The following is a 3,342-nucleotide window of genomic DNA, read 5'->3' as shown; positions in this document are numbered from 1 at the left end:
CAGGGTCTTCCTATCATATTGATATGCTGAAATGTGAACTTTCCACTCACCTTACTAAAGCAATAGCAATCTAAAGCTTGCTCTGGCACTGCCTTGGCTTCTTTTTTGTTTCGGCTGTAGGCAGCGTTGCTATGGTGTTGCTATGATACAATATCTCTACAGTGCCACCAAAACCCTGCGTGGATGCTGTTTGCTGGGGAACAGTGTGGCGTGTGTGTGTGTGTGTGTGTGTGTGTTTGTGAGAATATGTGTGTATGAGAGAGACAAAAAGAGTGAGTGAGTGACGTGAGCCCTCTGCTGTGTGGGGAGAGGCTCCAAACCTAGCTGAGTAGCTGATTCATGCTTGGTTATTTCTGACAAAGTGACAGAAAACAGAATCATTGTTTCTAAACAAGAGAATAAAAAAAAAAAAAATCAAAAGAATTCAACAAAAGCATTGTCTTCTGTTTGTCTGAAATTAAATAATTTTCAGTATTACCGTGCATAATAGCCTGAAAGTCACACTAAATACATCCAGATATCTAGTAAATAATGTTTTCTTTTGCTACTGTTTGTGCTCTTGTGTCCATTGAGTGGTGCTGTTGCCCCGCTCAAGTCTGAAGGTCATGAATGAATTTGGAAAGTATGCCATGGAAAATATTTTTAGATAACTAAGTGAATGAAGAGTCATCCAAGCATCAGGGGCTTCTCCCTTAGGACATTTTCACTGTTCTCTCTCTGTGTCCTTTCAAAGGATGGATGTCGGAAACTAAAACGTCCACAGCTCGGATCAATACTCAATCACATTTACCTACTTAGCCGTGTTAGATGGGGACTCTTGCAGAGGACAATAAAGGTGTCTGAGTAGAGACGCTGATCTCCAGAGCGTCCCTGTAAGCCAGGGGGTGTCTGTTAGCTCTGTGACAACACAGAAATGACTGAAATGTTGCTCTAACTTCTACCTCATTTAACATGTCAGTGATTTTATCTAGAAAGTAGGGCACACAGTTACAGCTCCTGAATGTTAATGCTCCTCTGCACTGTGGGTGTACTTCAGCTCCACTACTCCATGGGATCTGACAAATGAGGAACATGATGTTGCAAATTACACTATGAGGAAAAAAAAAAAAGGATTACTGACAAGGTGAATCAAGCATGGATTCCCAATTGAATCCACTTTACTCCAGAGGAGTGGATTGATTTTTTTTAGTGGAGTCACAGAGGTCGAAGCAGATGTTGTAATGATGGAGAAACACACTGTGCAAAATATATGACAGTGCTGGCTCCCAATTTATACATTAAATGTGAAAAGATTGTCATGTTCTTTTATTCATGGTGACCCTGCAAAAGGAATTGAGAGTGACCTCTTCTGGAGAAAACTGGAGGTGCATGTCCTGCTGGTAATGGTATGTAATAATAGTTTTATTTTATATTTCATGGCATAGGAAACCATATATCTACTGTCTACTCATTGATGATTTCTCATTCCCAAAAAACATCTGAAAGCAAAAGCAAAAGATGACACCATGATAGTGATGACAACATAATGAAGTCATATTGGTAAGCTGTGACTTTGAAGATTCAAGTTCTAATAACATCATGTCAGTGCTAGTTAAAGAATCTACAGACTACTACTGTAGATAACGACTTTAGTCCAATATCAGTTGATTAAATTAAATAAAGATGAGGTAATGGTAATGGTCACGGTAATGTGCCATATTCTGTTTTTCTGTTATGTTAAACTTTTATGCATTTGTAAGTTTGTCCATGCTTGTTTCTGTACAATCTTTGTACATATGTCTATTATGTACACATATTTTGGTTACCTAACATACCCAAAAATGCACAAAAAGTATTTAATCTGTCATTTTAATATGTGATTTTTGAATAGAAAATAAGGCCTATGACCTATGTGTTATGCTTAATGCTACTAAGTACTAAGTAATATCCTTCTTTAAAAAAAAAACCTGATATACAGCAATACCTTAAAATGAAATCACTTGAGATATCACAAAAGTAATGATTGCTTTCCTTTCATTTTCCTTAATGTTCTCTTCTCAATCACAATTACAGAAAAATAGCCGACTGATTGAGTCGGGCTCATTTTAACTCACTTATGTAACTCCCACATTGATAGTCCATAATAACAGGATTTGAAAAAATATCTCATCTCCAAACATTAAAGAGACCAATATCATTCACACCTTCTGAAGAACTTGTCGATGTTTACAGTGATGGACTTTGGATATGAATTATTTTGTTGTTTTTTATCGGGACTGTGCTCACATTATGAAAATAGAACAGGGAAAGAGAAAGACAAGGGGGAAACAGATGTATCTCCTCTGAGACTGGTTAATCCACTGTCTTCTTCCAGACAACCACGATAAGGTCATTAATGAATAAATTATCTAATGAATGAATTATTGATGAGACCATGTTGGCAGTTGTGTGTACAGTATTCTTAAGTGTGGGGCTTGGTATTGGCAGACTATAACCAAAGCTATGCACAATTAATGAAAATAGTGAAGTATGTGTTAAAAGCCTCAAAATAAGGAGTCTTCATGAATATGTCAATTTATTTAAGTGCAAAATGACAACAAGTGGAGTTTATTCTGGTAGTTAAGTCCAGCAAATGTAATTCACCACTGCTGTACGACTGCACCAGATTTAAAAAAAAAACAAACCTGATCAAATTTTCTGCCATAATAAGCTCTAATATCAAAGCGGATGTGTGATGCAGTTAGTATTTTGTTTGCAGTATTTTAAATGTATTTCACTTACTGAGTTCCCTGATAATATTTGTTACTTCCAACACAAAAAAGTTGAATATGAGAATCCATTAGACTGTAGCAGTATTCATTCATAGGTGCAGTTAAGGATCGTTGCTGTCAAGCCTGTCAAATTTTGATATGTTACTATTTTTTATTTCCATCAGAATGGAAGCTTTCAGAGCAAGAAGACCTGGATATGTATGTCAAGTTTCAGGGTTATCATTAGAAATAATGACATCAACAACACTGGTAATATCACTTGTGAATTGTAACATACTGTACAATCTCTAATGACTTGACAAAGTAAAAAGCAGGAAAAGCAGAGGTATAAATAATCACATTAATAATGGCTCCATTCCATTAATTGCCCCAGTAAGCCAAGTTAATGAGTGAGCATGCATGATACCAGAGCGCTGGAACTGGTGGAAATGGAATAAAACCTTCTTTAATGATATTAATTGCACCTGTGCTTTTTCCAGTCAAAAGATCTGCCATGAAAATCGTCTATTGTGTAGAGTCCTCCATAGCACATGTGAATTCTATTATTGTGCAAAGTTTAATGTCTGTTTTTCTTATACTTTTCCAGTTTGAC

This window comes from Thunnus thynnus, chromosome 13, assembly GCF_963924715.1.
Source record: "Thunnus thynnus chromosome 13, fThuThy2.1, whole genome shotgun sequence".
In the NCBI taxonomy this organism is placed as follows: Eukaryota; Metazoa; Chordata; class Actinopteri; order Scombriformes; family Scombridae; genus Thunnus; species Thunnus thynnus.
The sequence above is the reverse complement of the archived record's forward strand: the minus strand, read 5'-3'. Positions refer to the sequence as shown.